A 19,006-nucleotide genomic window follows, 5' to 3' on the forward strand; every position below is an offset into this window, starting at 1 on the left:
TATATATATATATAAATATTTCTTCAGTTTTTAGTTTAAATGAACAAGCTTCATTTTCTTTCACGGAGTGGAAGCAATACAAACAAATGCACCTGCTGCCAATCCAGCTGCTCCCGTGGGGATGTTCCTGCCATGAAGTGTCCTGGGGTACCTGAACCACCCTGCTGATCCTCCTGTGCCCAGGTGATGTGTGTCACTGTGAGTACTGGCGATGCCAGCCCCCAGCTGGGGTGGGACACTGTGGGTCAGAAATGTTTGTGTCACTGTGAATCGGTGCTGCAGCAGCAATTTGGGGTCCCAGAAAATCCAGCCTGGGGGTGACATGCTCTGAGCAGGAGCTCCAGAACCCCGTGGGAATGGGACACTTTGGGAGAACTGCAAACACCTCCTTCTCCAGCTTTGTGCCCTGCATCATGAACTGAAGGGATGCCGGGTTCAGAAATTCAGCCTTGAGACTCTGGGAACAGCTGGTGTGTGGGTCCCAGCAGCCCTGTACACAGCCAGGGGTTTAGATTTCTGGGTGGGACACACCAGCAATCTGCACTTCAGACATCTAGATGGCCACTCAATTTAGTCCTCTCCCAAAATTAATTAAACTGTCTGAACAAACTGCAGCTTGCTGAACATCCATCTAGTGAAGACTTTTTTGGTGCAGAATCTGCACCAACACAGAATAAACAACCACTTCAGCCTAGTAAAGGCTAGTGGCTCACATCCTGGGGTAGCAGGCTTAGATTGCTTTGCTAATTCATGACAGAAGGCATAAATTAAGCTGTTCAAGAATCTGCAGAGAACAGATGGGTTTGGAATATTACTTTTGAGAAATTATATATTTTCTAATTCAAAGCCAGGAAGAGTGTCCAGATACATTTATATGATTGTTTACTGGAATATCAACAGCCCCTGCTTTAAGCAGTTGTACAGAATGTTCCAGGTGTCAGGAGCCATTCCACATCCCTCACTCCTGCACAGGAGCCCCTGTTCTGATGCTTTGGTAGGAAGGCTTTCATCCTGAGTTTCCCATTTGCAACTTAAATAAGATTACGGTATGTAAGAATAAAACATTTTGTGAAAGAACAGCCAGGTTTTCACCCAGGAGCATGTTGGGTCAATTTTGTTCTTGGACTGATGCTCATTTGGATTTGTTTTGATAAGATTTTAATGCTGTTCCTTTTTGCAACAGGGAAAATCATGCAGGACCCTCAGTCACATGAGACAGTGGCACAGTGATTACACTGATTACAGATCTGCTTAGACATGCGGGAGGAGAAACAAATTGAATTTCTACCAGAGATTATCTTTTAAAGTCCTGTGTTGACTGAGACAGAAAGAAATTAAAATGAACAGTGCCTGGCTGGCCTAGTTGAGGTGGGATTTTGTGCTTGTAGAAAGCCATGGAAGTGGAAACATCTTCTTCTGCATGTGACTTTAGTGTAGCTATGGACCAGCCAGGAGGGTTTGCAGTCGGGGTGCAGCTGAGTTACCTGGGTACAGCTGAGTTACCTGGCCTTGTGTCTGCCCCCAGTGCTGGCCTGGCAGGTGGGCATGGCTGTGTTTGTGTGAGGGCAGGGATGCAGGGAGGGAGGGAGAGCAGCTGCAGTGCTTTGTTAGTCCTTGCTTTAGGAGCAGTTGGGGGTTTAACGTGAAACCCTCTGCAGCAGAGCCTTGCCCTGTCACTGCTGCAGCCCCAGCAGCATCTGGAGGGTCCAGCTCCTGCCTGAGGAGCTCTGCAGCCTCTCTGCAGGTGGAGGCATGTGGATTTGCTGCTCTGGTTCCATGTGTGTGTGTCTGCAGTGAAAACACAGCAAAGGGATGCTGAAAAGGGGGTTAGAGGTTCTGAACAGCCTGGATCTCACTGGCTGCTTGGCTGGGCACCTGCAAATAAAGATAAATCCCATTCTTCCTGGTGGGTGCATTTAAAAGAAATGGGAACTGCTGTGTTAGACTTCATAATGACACAGAAACAGTTCCTTTACAGTCAAACCAGTCAGGTCATTTCCAAACCCTGCTATTCTCTGATCTAATGGCAGCACACAGGGAACGCAGCCATGTACAAAGTGACCCTGGGGTGGGAACTCTGGTGTCTGACAGCCCCAAACTGGGTGTGGGACAGCCCTGTGGCTGTGAGGAGGGCTGTGACCTCCTTCCTTGAGGAAGCATCCCCTAGGCCCACCGCTCTGTGTGGTTCCATGAGGAGCAGCAGATTCCTGGGGAAGCTGGGATGGACCAAACACTGCTGCAGCACCAGGTGGGATTTGCAGCGTCCTTTTAGGACCTGCCCTGGGGCACTGAGCTCCCCAGGGCCTGGGGTGGCCCTGATTCCCCTGGAGCTCTGCAGCCCTGCTCCAGCCCCTGCTCCAGCCATCCCTTGGGTGGGTAATTAAAGTGCAGCTGGGGGCAGGCTGCAGCTCCCCAGTGCAGTCACACAGGATTTATGTCATCCCATTTCAAGGAGTAATAGACTTAAGGAAGCACATTTTTAAGGTAACAGATGTCTGGAAGCAGATGATTAATTTGTGCTGAGTTTTCAAGCACTCATTTAACTTACAAGCTCTTTAAAGTGGATTTTTTAATTTAGTGTTTCACGTCTTAAACATTTATAGTCAAAATCTTATTTCAGTTAAGGATGTGTTTGTCTAAAGTGATACTTCTAAATTCAATGAAGTTCTGCAAATGAACACTGCTCAGAGAACAGAATATGAATAGTTGCAGAGTGCTGCAAGTCATGTTAATTTGACTTTCTTATTTCCATGGCTGATAACATTTTTTCAGTAACATGGAAATTCAGCTGCATCCAAGAGGATCCCCTTGCAGTGCAGAGTTCAGCAGGATGAGGGAACACAACTGAGTTAAATTTGGATGCTTTAGGCAGTTTGAATCAGTGTAACTGGTGCAATGGCTGGAGTTTCCCCAGGTGTGTGCTGGGGTGGGTCTGTTTCTTGTCTGCTTCTCCAGGCTTGGTACATCCAAAGCTGTTCCAAAGGCACCAGAGATGGCAGTTTGGTTTAAAGCATGTTTCTTGTACTATTTCATATTTGATTTCCAAACAGAGGTGATGCTGAGTGAGTAAGCTGGCAATTAATATTCTTGTATTTGTTTTGTCTTGGGACTATAATGTTAAATATTTAGAATGTGTCTGGCCTTCTAAGGGTGACTGCATGTGCTGTTTGAATTAATTTAGATAAGCACTAGTGATATTGGCCTGAACCCCACGTTTCTGCTATGGCTTAAGCCTCCTGGATGGATTTGGGCTGTGTGCACAGGGTGTGGAAAGGGACTGTTCTTAATTGGGTGCTCGTTAGCTCTCTAAAGCTAATTGAGAGGTGGAGCTGTGGGAGCACTGTGGCCCTGCAGCCCTGGTTGCAGTGGGATCCTTCCCCACCCAAACTGAGAGAGAAAACTGCAGAGGATTCCATCTTTCAGCATTTCCCGAGGCCAGCGTGTGCGTCCATGAGAGAAACCAAGATTTACCAATCAGTGCAGTTTTTAATTGGAAGGATAAATCCTCAGCAGCTCCTCTGGTCTGTTCCAGCACGGAGCTGAGGCAGCCCTGCAGCAGGAGTGCCCTGGCCTGAGAGCAGCAGCGAGGGCAAGGGGCTGAGCACACATGTCCAGGATTGCCCCTTGGATTTCCTCGCACAAAAGCCTTGTTTTGGCTCAAAGGAGGTGTTCCTCTGGCAGTAACTCAGGCCCACCCATCAGCAGGCCCTGCTCTGCTCTAGGTCTGTGCTGGGAGAGCTGCAGAGGGATTCAGCCCAGAGCCAGAGGAAATGGTTCCTCTCTCTGGGATGGTTTTGGCAGCACCTCCTGCTGCACATAATGGAGATGCTGAAAGCTCAGCAGGAGGAATTCACACTGCAGGCCCTGTGCTGCTCTCAGGGGAAGCTTTAAACAAGGAGTAACTCCATGTGTTTGGTTTCAGGTATATAATAATCTAAATCAGGCCAAGATTCTGAGTTGGTGGTCATTGACATCCCATATATTTTCATTTGTTACCAAGTGGAAGGATTGTGGGGAGTGCTGGCAGTCCTGATCCACCAAAGCCTTCCCAGGCTCAACAGTCCAGAGGCTGCAGCTGCTGAATGTATTTCTGTTCAGTTTTTATTGAAATGGTGTCAGAGTTAGTCAAACCATATTGATTGATTGGTGAGAGCTGGGTTGTGATCTGCAGTTTGGATTTCCCAGTCACTTTTCCTGAGGCATCTCCTCTGCAGGAGGGACAGGAACACAACCCCTTGGAGTCACAGTTTCCACCCCAGCAGAATCCAATGGCAGCCTCCTGCTTTTGCTGAGGAAATCATTCCACCAGCTCTTCTCTTGCCCAGCAACTTTCCTTCAACCTCTTAGCTGGACCAGGACAAACAATAATGGAATGTTGTTAGTTTCTTGAAGTTTCTTGAAGTTTCTTTGTTGTTGTTTCCCTTGAAGTTTCTCTAGCATTTGTTAGTTTTTCAATTTCATTTCCACTTCATCCAAGGAAATTACTCCAACTTCAGCAGTGATTTTCATGGCCAGTGATCAGGTTAATTTGTTGATTTTAAAAAAAAACATGTGTAAATTGATACCTTCTCAGAGGCTTTCCTTCCATGGCTTTTCCCAGCCATGCTCCTGTGCCTCCTGTCCGTATCACTTTGTGGTGATCCAAGCTGTGGATAACATTTGATCTGTGCAGGCTGCAACAAATCCTCGTTGTGCGGGACCAGAGAGACAGAATTTTCACCCCCCCACTCCAGAACAAACCCTGGCTGCTCTCAGATGGTCAATTACCTTAACTGACTTCTCATATTGATTAACAGATCTTTAATTAATCTTCCACTCTTGCCTTCAGATTTCTCCCCAATCTTTCCCCAAGTGTGAGACAGGGTGATTTCTATGCACGGGCTGTGCACTGAACAGATGGATCTGACAGCAATGCCATATTCTGCCACCAAAATTGACAGGATAATAAGTGGAGATCTTGTTAAACTTGGCTGTGTTACCATCAGTGCTTGTTTGCTAATATTTCACAGCAAGGCAGACTGGCTGACAGGGCTTTGCTGAATGCATTGGCAGCAGCCTTTTCTGAAGCTTCAAGAAATAAAGAGGAAAAAAGGAGCAGGGATGGCTGGAGACCTTTCCAAGACCAATCCAGAATATGAGGGGAAGGTCAGGGGTTGGGGGAGCCCAGGGCTGCCCTTCTGACATGGATCTGACCCTCCTGCCAAAGGCTTTTCCATCCAGCAGCTCCTGAGCTACCCAGCATTACACACAAAGCTTTGCTTGGCAAAAGCTGGAGTCTCTCCAGACCATGTGTCCCTTCAGCAACTGCAGCCTGTCTGCCCAACTCTGGGCCTGGCACACCTGGGCACGCCTGGGCACACCTGGGCCTGGAGGGCTCAGAGGCAGCAGCAGGGGAGGATTTGACAGAAACCTCTTGGGTTTTACTGGGCCACACAAACACCTGCTGGAGCTGGGCACAAGAACTGAATAGCTGCCAGACAGACACTCGTTAAAGTTTAATTAATCACTCAGACTGAGTGTGGATCCAGCTCTGGGGCTGCACACCCGGGCTCTGTCACTGTCCTGTCTGCTGCCAGTGCTGGCAGGGACACTGAGTGTCTGCAGAACAGACTGGCACAGCTGTGGTGCCACCCTGCTGCCTTGGGCTCTCTGTGAGTGTCTCTCAGAGTGAAACACAGACTGAAACACAGCTCCTCCAGACTGAAACACAGCTCCTCCAGACTGAAACAAGCCTTTGCTTTCCAGGGGACAGTTAAACCTCAGTGTGTTTACTAAACCTGTTTGGAGATACTTAGGGGTGGCAGGTTTGTAGGATTCAATGAAGTCATGTATTCTCTGAGGTCAGAATTTGTCTGGAATTTTTCTCCTCCATTTCTCATGGGTGGCTCCCCCATGAGAGGAGAGGGTCTCTCTTTTTTTGCTATTCCATGCGATAAAAAAAAAGGTGTGGTTTTTTTTTTGTCACTGGGCTGCCCTTGTGGCCTCTCCATGTGGCATCCCTGGCACATGTCCCTTCTCACTGGTGAATGTCCCTTCTCACTGGTGAATTCATTATGTTGTCAAGACTCACTACACCTGTTGATCAGCAGGGATGGCAGGAAAACATAAATATCTGTTAAAGCAGTCAGCATCTTTGGGAGCCAGAGATGAGTGAGCTGTGCTTGGTGGCACACATGAGGTCAGTGCCCCTCCGCCCTGGGGACAGCCCTGGTCTCTTGCTCATCCTCACCCCAGGTGTGGGCAGGAGGAGCCAGAGAGGATCTGGCGGTAGAGATGGGCTTTGAGTCACACCAGGTGAGCAGGGTCAGTCCTTCCCTGGCTCCATCACAGCTCCAGGAGAGCTGTGTGGGGAGAATTGGGCTCTCTGAAATGTCTGGGGGTTTGGTTTGGGCTTTGGAGTTTGGTTCTCTGTTTGTTTTTTTTTTTAAATGTGAATCAGAGGCTTGGTTCTATGTCCTTTTATAAATGAAAGCAATAACACCTGTGCTGGAGGAGCTGCAGGGTGGCTTTGCAGTGCCCAGCAGCACCTCGTGCCCAGGACCCTGGGTGTGGGTCACGCTGCACTGCGCTGTCAGTGTGCTGCATCCTGGGCAGGGTTATTTTTCCATGCTGGATGGGAGCGTTTAAGGTGAGATTTGATCATTGTTTTTCAACTCGTCTGTAACCATGGAGACCAGGAGCTTCCTAAAGCAGAGCAGGAGCTCTCGAGGTGCAGCTGGAACTCGCTCAGACATTTCTGCCTCTTTTGGCCCCTTGTCAAATCCTTTTGCTGTCGGGAAACTGGAACAAAGAATCAGAGCAGCACCTGCAGAATGTTACACTTCAAATTAAAGTTCAGTGGGATAAACTTGAGTGGATCTGCATTTGGAAATGAAGGGTAGCTCAAAAGCTCCTCTCCCACAGCCCCTGCCCTGAACATGGAGGGTATATGGCAAGGAAATGAGCAGGTACAGCAGATCTCTTCATTCTCTATAAAACAAAAGCAAGAGGACCTGTACCTGGAAATTACAGAAACTGAGGAGGTGGAAAAATATGATGGAAAATATCTCATTAGTCATATATATTTGAATCTGTAAACTGTTGGATAGGGATAGGAAAGTCTCTGTCATCTGACTTCCCATGATTAATTGTTCCCTCTGTGACAGGATTGCTCTGTGCCAGGTCCAGCTTGAAGGGGAGAGCTCAGATGGATCCGTGCAGTGAGGCCTGACTTTGTTTAGCATTCCTGCATCTTGAGCTAATCATTTTGCTAGATGTGCACACAGTCCTGCCTTAGTTCTGTTAGATGATCAACAACTTTGTTGTCATCCTCAGTTCCTTACACCCGTGTTCAGAGAGCAGAATTTATTTCCTCAGCATTGAATTGCAGTGTGTTTAATCTTGGGATATGGCAGCAGAGAAAAATGTTGGGTGTTTTATTTCTGTAATTCATAGCAGGAGCTCAGTTTCACTGCTGCCTGTGGCTGATGAGTCCCCCAGAGAGATGGGATCTGTGATTTCAGTGTCCAGGGCACATCCCTGAGGCAGCTGAGCTGCCCTGGCCCAGATCCCAGCAGCATCTCACCTCCAGCAGTCCTGGCTTCCCTCCATGGAGGGAGGTAAACTGAAGAGAGGATATTTCCTGATGTGGAGCAGATTGTTCTGTGAAACAGCAATGAAGCCAGCCCTTAAGGAGAGCCCTTGGATTCCTGCTCCTCAGCTGCCTCACTCCTCAGGCTGGGAATGCCCAGCAGACTGGGGATGCCCTGCAGGCTGGGAATGCCCAATGGACTGGGAATGCCCAGCAGACTGGGGATGCCCAACAGACTGGGAATGCCCTGCAGGCTGGGAATGCCCAGCAGACTGGGAATGCCCAATGGACTGGGAATGCCCAGCACCCCTCCCCGTGCCAGCAGGAAATGGGGATTGTGCAGCAGAGTGTGTTTCACTGAATGACAAAGCCCAGGCAGGTGCAGGTCTGGCTGGTGTGCAGCAGGACTCACAGCTCCCTGTGTGTGGCAGCAATCCCTCCCAGCAGGGAGGGAGAAGGGAACGAGCCCTGAGTACAAAGATGTGCTGGGAAATGCGTTTGTGGCAATGAAAATTCATTGATTTGTGGTGCAATGAGTTGTCACATGTCAGGAGGCACGAATAATGGATATGGATGAATTTTAATGGGATTTTTAAAGTTATCTGGAAACGATCCTGAGTCGCACTGCAGTTCTGTGAGATTTCAGCCCACACAATGATCATCTCCTTCAGAGAATTGTTATACATAAAGTTTGAGTGGCTATGGGGGAATTGTTTTCTTTTCTCTGTATTATACAGAAGACTGAATTTAATGACAGGAGAGGAAATGTCAGAACTAAATAAATGACTAATTCCTTGCAGCAGTGGAGCTGGTGCCATAAAACATAAGTTAATAAATGACAACTGTTGAGACAGGCCTGAGCCACCCTTACTGTTCCAGGCAGTTTGATGGCAGAGAGGGGCTGTGAATGCTTTTCTCTGCAGCCAAGGAGCCGTGGCAGGACCTGGAATTGCCTTGGGATGCTGCCTGGGTGGGCAGCCTCAGGTGTGGGTTGTGCAGCCACGCAGACAGAGGTGCTGCTCCTTCCTCTTCTCCCTGGGGAGCTGTGCCTGGCTGCAGGCTGAGCAATCCCTCCCTGGCCCTAAGGGCAGCACTGAGAGGTGGGCTCCTGTGCATCACGGTGCCCTTGGAGCAAAGCATTGCTGGTAGCCAGAGCAGGCCCAGCGAGTGGCCACAGTTGTGCTCCCCTCCATCCTGCCCTCCCCCTGCAGCTGCTCTGTGTCCCTGCCTCTGTCCCCTCCCGCCCTGCCTCCCTTCCTGCCCCAACCCCTGTGCCCACCCCTGGGTGCCATCCATACCACACTGCATGCCCCTGAGCGGGGTGACAGCATTCCAGCCTTTGCATGCTTTCATTTACCTTTAACATTAGATTATCAGCTTTGCAATGTATTGGGGAAAAATTTTATAAAGTCCTGTTTTTCTCCTTAAAAAATCAATGTGCAGGTGTGGCAGGGAAGCAGTCTGAGGCTCAGGATATCAACATGTGTGGAGGGATCATTCAGCAGCAGGCTGTTTAAAAAGCCAGAAGACAAGTTGGGAAGGAGATTTAATAAGGAAGGAAATGATCTGTGTTTTGTTTTCCTGGAGCAGTTGCTGTTTATGAAATTGAGGCACACACACAGTGTGACATCACAGAGGTAAAAGGGTGCAGTAAGCAGAGCTCAGAGGCAGTAGGAACTTGTATTGAAATGTGCTTATATTGGGATGTCATGTTTGGTGGAAGACAATCCCGTAATTTAAGATCTGTAATTAGTTCAAGATCTATATTGTTAGGAAGATATTTTTCCCAAAAGAGCCAATATGCAGTTTAATTTCAGTACTAACATGACTTACTAGAGACTCCTTAATATTTGTTAAAATTGGCAGTGGAGCATAAAGAGGCTCTCTGTAGTTCTGGTATCTCCTTCAATGAACTTGGAATCATCTGTTAGCAGCAAATTAGTGAGCAGCTGTAATTATACTAAAAATATAGTTGAGAGGATTAAGGCAGGCCAGAAGAGGCTGGGCAGTGGGGTGGCACAAGGCAAAGTGAATCTGCCCAAAGCAGCACCAGGGCTCACAGGCAGCATTGACCCCGTGTGCCAGGCAAGGGCAGGGCTGCAGATCCTTGGGTTTCCTGGGTATCTATTGAGGATGAGTTTATTATAAATTTATAATCCCCAGTATAAATTTGTGGGCAGCCTGGGGCTGCAGGGCAGTGAGCAGTCTGGCAGTGCACATGCTCTGGTTCACAGGGCATGGCACTGGGCAGGCAGCGATGGCCCTCAGGCTGGGAGAGCTCTGCTCCAGAGAGGAGCTCGTTGGGAATGAGCCTGGGGAGGCATACGTGCCTGGGTCACAGCCCAGTGTCCCTGCCATAGCTGGGTCACAGCCCGGTGTCCCCCATGGCTGGGTCACAGCCCAGTGTCCCTGCCATGGCTGGGTCACAGCCCAGTGTCCCCCATGGCTGGGTCACACTCAGTGTCCCTGCCATAGCTGGGTCACAGCCCAGTGTCCCCCATGGCTGGGTCACAGCCCAGTGTCCCTGCCATGCCTGGATCACAGCTCAGTGTCCCTGCCATGGCTGGGTCACAGCCCAGTGTCCCTCATGGCTGGGTCACAGCCCAGTGTCCCCCATGGCTGGGTCACACTCAGTGTCCTTTGTGGCCTGGGTCACAGCCCAGTGTCCCTGCCATAGCTGGGTCACAGCCCAGTGTCCCCCATGGCTGGGTCACAGCCCTGTGTCCCCCATGGCTGGGTTACACTCAGTGTCCCCCATAGCTGCGTCACAGCCCAGTGTCCTTGTGGCCTAGGTCACAGCCTGGTGTCCCTGCCATGCCTGGATCACAGCTCGGTGTCCCCCTGTGGTGTGGGTCACAGCCCAGTGTCCCTGCCATGCCTGGATCACAGCTCAGTGTCCCCTGTGGTGTGGGTCACAGCCCAGTGTCCCTGCCATAGTTGGGTCACAGCCCTGTGTCCCCCATGCCTGGATCACAGCTCGGTGTCCCTGCCATGGCTGGGTCACAGCCTGGATGAGCAAACCTTCAGCCCAGCACTGTGAGGTGTTTCCCCCATCACTCTTTACCCCAAACTCCCTTTTCCCTGCAGGACCTGAGCTGGAGCCCTTCCAGCAGGCAGGGCAGGAGTGGCCAGGTGCAGGTGTCCCCCCTCCTGCACTCCCAGCCCGGCTTTGTCCCAGCATCTGTCACAGCAAACTGCACCTACAGATGTGGAAAAGCAGCAAAAGAACCAGTAAAAACTGTCCCAGTATAAATTTATGAGCAGGGTAATGGAATAGGATCATTCTGACACAAGTGTTGTTTATATTTGCCTTTTTAATTTGAAGCATTCAGAACAGTTGGAGAGTTTTGATGTGTAATATATCCCTGACCTGTTTTCTGCCAAATTGCAATTGTACAGCCTTGGCTTAGCAATATATTGCCAGCTGGAACTGGGGCAAAGTAAATCCACATACATTATATAACTTGAATTGGTTTATACAAGGAGAAAGGGATATATCTTAAGCCTTTTTAAATAAGGGATAAGTGCAATACTGGGAATTTGTTAATATTATCTCATGCTAAATTTTAAAATGCATTTCCAGGTGCAGCATTTAAAGCTGAGGATGTTTAAGTGATGGGATCATTGGCTTCCCTGTGTCTGGAGCTGTCACTGCAGGGATGGCATTGAGTTGTGCTGTGGGTGGATATTGCTGTGTGAGACAAGGTGGGCAGGAGCTTTGTGGATATACCTGTTTGGGCAGGGAGAGCTTTCCTCATGGCCACAAAAGCAAGGAAATCAATCATTTGTCAGAGGGAATAGAAATAGTTGTGGTTTAAGGCCCAGGCTCTCCTGTAATGTTTGTCAAAGTCAGTGAAGAGCTCCAAAAGCAGCTCCTTCTGTCAGTATTATTGACCAGCCTGGAGAGAACCATCCAAAACTTTTAATTTCAGTAGGAGAAAATAATTTATTGACATTTAAAAACGTATTGACTACTTTGGGAAGGCTAGAGAATAATACTTTAAAATATCTCCATTGTGTAGGTTTTTTTGTGTCATCATTCTAGTGTCAGAGCTTAGGGCAGAGCACAAAGAGAGCAAAGCTGTGATCTTAGTGACTCCTGTGTACACCAATATATAATATATATACTATATATGCCTAAGTTCATGCTTCTGGAGTGGCTGGGGGCAAGGTGCAGTGGGACAGGGGTGAGCACTGCACTGGGAAATGCAGTGCAGGGACCCTGCAGCAGTAAGTGTAGAGCAGACAGCAAATTAAAAATAAATCAGCTAAAGATAGCCTGTGCATCCACAAAGCTGGAACTCGGCACGCTGTCAGTCAGCTGTCCCAGAGGAGCCCTGACAGGGAGGGAGGGAGCAGCCCTGCTCAGCCCTGCTGCCCAAATGCCAGTCTGGCATTGTTTCCCCGAGAGGGCACGGATGCTTTGGGAGGAGCCGGTGTCACCGAGCCCCTGTCTCTCCAGCTGGCAGGGGACAGCTGGCAGGCACAGCACAAAGGCCAAAGAATGGCCTTTTAAGACTGTTTTACTCTGTTTTCAGTGGGTTTTTAATGCTGTCATTGCCGTGAGCGTTGGCACACTGGAGGTTGTGACGGGATTTGAGTAAATCTGGACATTGGGGTTTGTGCTGTCCTTGTTCCTCCCCATGGAGAGCAGGGCACAATTCCCTCCCAATATCCCATCCAGCCCTGCCCCTGGCACAGGGAAGCCATTCCCTTGTCCTGTCCCTCCAGCCCCTTTGGTCCTCCCAGGTTCCTGGGCCCTTTCCCGGGCCCTGCTGCCGTGCAGCTGTTGGAAGGACAAGGGTGGCATCCTGTGACAGCTCCACACTCCTGAAGGAGTCACAGGAGGGATGGCCTGAAGGCTCCTTTAAGCTCTGTGAAGGACACTGTTTGAATGGAGCTCTCTGGTGTGACCGTGTTCACAGGGGTCCCAGGGTGAGGGCAGAGACGAGGATCTGACTCCATGTTTCAGAAGGCTGATTTATTATTTTATTATATATATTACATTAAAACTATACTAAAGGAATAGAAGAAAGGATTTCATCAGAACGCTAGCTAAGAATAGAAAAAGAAGGAATGATAACAAAGGTTCTGTCTCAGCTCTCTGTCCGAGCCAGCTGACTGTGATTGGCCATTAATTAGAAACAACCACATGAGACCAATCCCAGATGCACCTGTTGCATCCCACAGCAGCAGATAATCAATGTTTGCATTTTGTTCCTGAGGCCTCTCAGCTTCTCAGGAGGAAAAATCCTAAGGAAAGGATTTTCCATAAAAGATGTCTGTGACACTCTGGGATCAGTTTTAACTCACCTGAGCTCATTTTAGGAGTTCAGAGCCGTGGCACCAATTCCTGCACTGCCCTGCAAACCTGCCCTGGTCACCTGTGGGATGAGGCCCTGGCAGTGCCACAGTCAGTGCCTGAAGGAGCTGCACAAACAGGGATCAAGGACGTGGTCAGTGCATCACAGATCCTTCATTAATAACTGCACCATAATAATTGTATGCTAATGTGCCAGTGCAGAAAGACATGACACTGAATATTAACTGTCTCCATCTGAATGTCGCTTAATGCATCCAGAATTTAAGGTCAATGTAATTACCTTTGCTACTAATTTAATTAGCATTCATTTAGAAGAAAACATCCTTTGGCATTTGGCAGCATTTAAACTTTATTTTGCTTGTTCAGAAGTAACTCCCCAGGGAAAAAAGTCACTTAGGGAATGTCTGAAAAATCCCAAAGTATTTGGAAATTAAACTGTTGCTTTACTTCCCTTCCCATGTGTCTGCTCAGACAAAAATAAGCCTTGGGGTTTTAGAATCAATTTACATGAGGGAATGTATCTAATAATAATAACAACAATTACATCAATAACAACAATAACAACAGCAGTAATCATATCAACAATAACAACAATATTTACTGAATATATTTGTATCAGTTACCAGCAGCATCAGTTTCTCTGGAGAGGGGAATTAAGTGGTTTTTGTGCTTCTTTTGGGGTTTTTGTATATTCTAAACTATTGCTGCTGGCTGATGATGATGCTAACTGTTCATGTAACACATGGAATATTTTGACTTCAGGATATTTTGGGATTTTTGTAGCCTAGAAAACTCGATGGCAGTTCACTGCACCTGCTGAAGTGGCAAAGGCTGGTGCTCAGGTAAAAATCCATGAAAAGTTGTGACACACATTTAGAAAACAAGATCTTGCTATCTGCTGAGAAGATGATCCAGCAGAGATTATCACACCCCCAGGAGGGTGATTTGCCTCCATTTTTGCTTTAAATCCAAACTGCAAGATAACTGGCCAAAAGACTATTTTTAGAGATGATATGCCTATAAAAACCTTCAAAACTCTCTTTCCCCCCCAGCCTTCAGGCTTTTCTGCCTGTGCTTTTACTGGCAGCATGATCGTAAAGCTCTTAAGCCCTTACAAAAGATAACATGCTCTTGATGAGGTTTAAAGATAGCTTATTTCAGATTAATTTAAATGAACCCAGAATAAACTGACTCCGAGGAAAGCCTTTTACTCAAATAAGAATTTCAGTATTTTTGCAGCAATTAACTTAAAAGTGGAGTAATTGAAGTGGTAAATTTCTGTGTGCGGGGAAGGGCCTGGAAAAGGGATCATTGGCCTTTTATCATCTGAAGGAGGGTTTTATATACCCATCATTCTTCAAAATACAGCACCAATTTGGGGAAATGTCACTTGTGACCTCTTTTGTCACTTGAGGAGCATTGCAAAACACGCTGATTTTGAGGAGAGACAGCTGAGTTCAGGCATTGTTCTTTGCTCCCTAAAAACAAGGGAAGGGGTGGAGAGGTGGGGTAACAGAAATGCGGGACATGAAAATGTTTCCCAGGGCAGGGCTCTTGCAGGAGGAGCTCCCTTCCCTTCCCTTCCCTTCCCTTCCCCCTTCCCTTCCCTTCCCTTCCCTTCCCTTCCCTTCCCTTCCCTCTTCCCTTCCCTTCCCTTCCCTTCCCTTCCTTCCCTTCCCTTCCCTTCCCTTCCCTTCCCTTCCCTTCCCTTCCCTTCCCTTCCCTTCCCCTTCCCTTCCCTTCCCTTCCCTTCCCTCCCTTCCCTTCCCTTCCCTTCCTTCCCTTCCCTTCCCTTCCCTTCCCTTCCCTTCCCTTCGTTCACTTATCCCTTCCTCCCTGCTATCCCTTCCCTTCCCTTCCCTTCCCTTCCTGTCGGTTCTTATCCCAGCGGCGTTGCATCCCAAAATCCGGCTTCATTTTCCTTTTGTAGGTTACTTAGAAATGTTCATTGTTTGCATCCAGTTAAAGGCTATCCCCAGATATGGGAAGGCCGCTGCATGTATTGCTCTTGAAGCTGTCCGGAGAGTTTGCTTCCAGAATTTACAGGCATCAAAGCTTTCACCCAGTGACAGAGGCGGCTCTGGGTGCCAGAAGCCTCATCTGTCCAGTCCATTCTGAAGGAGCTTCCGGGGAATGCGGGCAAGCTCTGCGGGCATGGCAGTGCAGGGCAGAGCTCTGCCAGGAGCAGCCAGTCTCGTTCTGGGTGTACATTGTCCGGTAGCTCGGTGTGAACGCAGGCAGGCCCGCGGCACCTGGGCCAGAGCCTCCCCCTTCTGTTTGTAATCTGCCTGGATGCAGCAGAGGCCATGCCAGGCCAGCAGCCAGTCTCTGTTTCTGCCTGTACATACTGCTCCTGGTTACTCAGGGATGTGAACAGCAGGCAGTGCCCCTGTGTGTCACCTTGGAGCATCCTGGCCAGTGCCAGAGGGACCCCAGTCTCTGTTTCTGCCTGTAAATCTGCCCTTGGTTACTCAGGGATGTGAACAGCAGGCAGTGCCCCTGTGGGTCACCTTGGAGCATCCTGGCCAGTGCCAGAGGGACCTCGGGCTGAGCAAAGGGGTGCAGGTGCTTCATTCCCTCCAGCTGCTGTGGGATTCGTGTGAACAGCGGCAAAGGCATCCCGGGTGGGGAATCTCCTTTTCCAAAGCCCAAAAGAGAGAACACACCTTCCCCGAGGGGTGTTTGAAAACCGGCAGGTTTGGTTTGTTTGGAATCCCCAGCCCTCGCCCCTGTGTGTGGCTCTGCTGACTGAGCTCCTGCTTCCCTGCAAACAGGAATTTGCTCTGGCTGTCGCAAGAGGGAACTGCAGCACCAGTCTGGAGCTGCTGCTCCTCACACCTTTTCTGCAAGGACTCGGTGGTTGCAGTCATCTTCCTCCTAAAACTGCTCCCTTCTTACAAATAAGATTGTCTTTTAATTTGTGCATGAAATTGTCCATTTTTATTGCTTTCTGGTCAGGTAAAACTTGGTAATATCTTCACAGCTTTTTTTTTGCAAAACTTTTTTGAATTAACTGGTTTGCCATAGTAAATTTAAAAGTGCATTTTTCCCACCACAGAGGGTTCATTTAAAAAGGAATATATAAGCTGTAGGAAAGCAAGGACAAGGATCCCTCTCATGTTCTCCTTCAGGTAGATGGACTGCCAAAGGAAGGAACATCTCCAGTGGTGTGACTTGGTGATCTTAAAGGTCTTTTCCAACATTGTCCATTCCCTGATTCTATGAAAATGTAGAATAAAAGATTCTGAAGCAATTCTTCATTTTGCTCTAAAGAGGACATTGAAATTAGCTTGCTCCATTTTATCCAGTGTTTATGGTCAACTGGAATGGTCAAATCAAGAAATAAATCTTAGACAAACATGACATTTTAGAAAGTCTTTCACAGTTGATGATAACGGACACACCCTTTTTTCTTCAGCCAGTTTGTGAAGTTTGGCTGTTTGTGTTTTGCCATTGTGTTCCCTGCTGGCACAAGCCAATGTTGTTTCAGAGGACACAGTAAGATCCAATAAAGAGGAACAGAATGGAGCAATTATTAACTTCATTGTTCTGTCACAGCAGAGAAATCAGATGGAAAACGCAGCGTGGTGGGCCTGGAGGTCTGACTTGGCCCAGGAGTGAGGATTCAGCTCAAATCCAAGTGACACATTAAACGCCTCTCAGCTCTGAAGGAAATGCCAAGTCAACAGCAACAGGTTGCAGTAAGGTACAAACCATAGTATGTATCTCAGCACTCAGCTGGGTGATGCTGCTCTCTGCCAGCAGAAATGATGTGCAGACCCAGAGCCTTAGGAAGCAGCGTGTGGAATTAATTATTTAGTAGCTTAATACATGGATTTTTTCAGGTCTTTGGCTGCATAGTTATCAAATAAATCAGCCTTTATTGTCATGATGTGGATGTGAGTAGAAGTAATGCCTAGCAATATTTAAGGGAGCTTTCAAATGTTAAGATTGGTGTGACTAATAAAATGCATTTATTAGACAGATTTTCCACACATAAACCTATTTTGTGAATGCAATAATCTGATATTCTCATATGTCAGTCTGCAGGTCACAAGAGACTATGGGAAAGTCATAAAATAATTCAAGGCCTTTTGATTCACTCATAAATCAGGGTTTTCTCTTAAAGGAGAAAAGATCAATTAAAAGAAGCATGATTTAAAAATTAATACCAGTATTACAAAGCTATAAAGATTTTATTACTTGGAGCATTCCCTTTGTGGAGATGAGTTGGTCTGTCCTTCTAATCTCCTCTAAGGCTGTGTAGGCTGCAGTTATTTATAGGGATCATATAGAATTTGTAAAACAAAACATTTCTTTGCCAGCCTCCTGCATATGGGTTCAGATTCCCAGAGAGCAACAAAGATAGAAATGTGACATTCCAGTATTTGATCTCTGGCTACTGCTGCAGTGATGAAGATTGGGAAGTGCTCTGAACATATTGGGTATTTTAACACTAAAAATGGCCAATTTTCTTTGCACAGTGGGGGAGGTCACTGAGGTTCTGACAGTTCCTGCCCAAACACCAGGCACTAAAAGGATTTTTCCTGTTGAAATCCCTTCTCTCACAGAAAGCCTTGCTGCCCTGCTGCCTTGCCCTGTTCCTCCTCCTGATTCTGGCCCTGACTCCCTTGGAGCACTGCAGACATTTAAAGCATGGAAGTGATTCCCACTTGGAGCATTAATGGCAGTGAAGTCCCAAAGGTTCTGAGACCAATGTGTTTGAGCACCTCAGTGAGCTGGAGGCTGAAAGGGAATCTCATTTCTGAGCCCAGCTGCCATCCACGTGTGACTCTGAGATTGAGTGTCTGAGTCCAGCACAGAGGGGGAAAGCATAAACCATGATCACGTAATTGGGCACACAGATAGAAATGAGGGAATTGTGGTTCTTGTGGATTGTTCTTCAGCAGCAAAGCAGCAGCTGCATGTTGCCACAGATCATTCTGAGTGTTTTCTTAAGCTCTGTGTCCCCTCCTTGTTATTGTACTTTGAAACTGTCCCTCTGCTTTTTTTATTTGGGCTGTTGGACTGAGCTCTATTGTGGAATTGATGTCTGCAGTTCATTCCTCAGTTCCCAACAGAAGATGTGTTGTTTAAAATAATGTCTATACTGTTAGTCCATCTGCTGCAGTTGCAGCTTTGATCTCCTTTGAGTCCAGCTGTGGACGTGCAGGGCAGCACTCACTGGGGAGAGCACCCAAACTGGTGTGAGCTGTACCCAAACTGGTGTGAGCAGTGCCCAAACTGGTGTGAGCAGCGCCCAAACTGGTGTGAGCAGTGCCCAAACTGGTGTGAGCAATACCCAAACTGGTGGGAACAATACCCAAACTGGTGTGAGCAGTGCCCAAACTGGTGTGAGCTGTACCCAAACTGGTGTGAGCAGTGCCCAAACTGGGGTGAGCTGTACCCAAACTGGTGTGAGCAGTGCCCAAACTGGGGTGAGCCGCAATGACTCGCTGCCCTTGCTTGTGGCAGCTGGGCCTGGAAGGATCCCAAGCCCTGAAGGTCAGATGCTCTTGTCAGGAATACATGATTCCTGCTGGAAATTATTTCCATGAGATCAGGATAGATATAATTACCAGAACCAAGCCAGATAGGATTCTTACAGGAACAGCTGTGCGGCCAACAAAGTTATTGTATCAGAGATTTTTTTTCCCAATAAATATTTGACACAGAGTCATATTTCTTTTCACAACAAATTGGATCTTATCCCAAAAAGATTTTCTTTATGGCAAAGCCAGACAAAGAAAGTGAAGCTGTTGGTTTACTCTCGTGTCTCAGAATGTTGTGATGGGCTGAACAGTGCATGGCAGAGAGCTGGTGACCACGGGGATGGATAACTGTGCAGGAACCCTGAGCAGGGCTTGGCTGGGTTTTCCATAGGAGAGGGCTGACAGAAGCGTGGGGCACTCAGAGCACAGCAGGTCCCTGCCATGCTGGAGGTACAGGGTGCTCCTGAGTGTTGGCTGCGTTTACCATGGCGCCTTCATGCCTATAAAGAGACCACAAAGCATTTTCAGCCTTGCTGCCCTCCCTCCTCAGGAAACAGACCCCTCTGTGGTCAGACTGCTCTGAAACAGAGGTGCAGGGACAGGCAGAGGTAACCTTGAAGC

Source organism: Zonotrichia leucophrys, chromosome 9, assembly GCF_028769735.1.
Source record: "Zonotrichia leucophrys gambelii isolate GWCS_2022_RI chromosome 9, RI_Zleu_2.0, whole genome shotgun sequence".
NCBI lineage: Eukaryota > Metazoa > Chordata > Aves > Passeriformes > Passerellidae > Zonotrichia > Zonotrichia leucophrys.